Here is a 945-nt window from a genome sequence, read left to right on the forward strand (position 1 = left end):
CTCGTTTGCTCTCTCTCTCCCACCCCCACTCTTTCTCAGGCTCCTCTCTCTCTCTCTCTCTCTCTCTCTCTCTCTCTCTCTCTCTCTCTCTCTCTTATATGCATGCTCCCCCCTGCCCCGTCGCTCTCTGCTTCCTTGTTGACTGTTGACCTTGTTGTTCCATGTTGACCGTGAACAACCCCCGTGACACACTTGTGCTGCTGTGAATGGACCCGCTCCACCGTTCCTTACCACCATGATGGATTGAAAGCCCCTGAAACCCATCTTTCCCTTCTTAAGTTATTTCCATCAGGCATTTTGCTCACCCAGAGGCAAAGGCTACCAACCTCACCTGGAGGCTTAAATTTCAATGTTCACATCAGTCACTAAGTACCCTCCCAGACCCCAGTCAGGAATTCTGTTTATTCTGTGGCTGATGGAAGGCTGGTTACATAGACATTATGGCCTAGAGCAACACGGGCAAGTGAGTTACCAAGCGTGGTGTGACCCTGAGTGTCAGGGGCCTTGGAGGGCCAGAGGAGGTCTGGCCACTCATACTTGGGAGACAGCCCACCTCTCCTTTGGTGAGCAGGAAACCATTGTGAGATGAGGAGAAAGGGATATTGGGAATATGCACTCAGAAGGCCTTGTCCCTACCACAGCCAGCCCTGTCCTGGCATCTAAGAGGGGATGCCACGGCTGTGTGCTAGCTTCCAGCTTCCAGCACCTTCCAACCAGTGACTTCATCAGAATGTGTTCTCCCCCACAGCCTTTAATCCAACACACCTTAGGCTCACACTCCAAGTAGGGTCATCACACTGAGCATGCGCCTTGGGGTTTTCTGTAGGACCCAAGTCTACTGGACTGTGGGGCAGAATGCCAGGCTGTCCTTAGCGGTCCAGAGAGCAGCTGTGCACAGTACCGGCTCACGAACATCCTCTGTGGACACAGCTTTTCTTGGGAGGA

Source organism: Microtus ochrogaster, unplaced genomic scaffold (assembly GCF_000317375.1).
Source record: "Microtus ochrogaster isolate Prairie Vole_2 unplaced genomic scaffold, MicOch1.0 UNK10, whole genome shotgun sequence".
NCBI lineage: Eukaryota > Metazoa > Chordata > Mammalia > Rodentia > Cricetidae > Microtus > Microtus ochrogaster.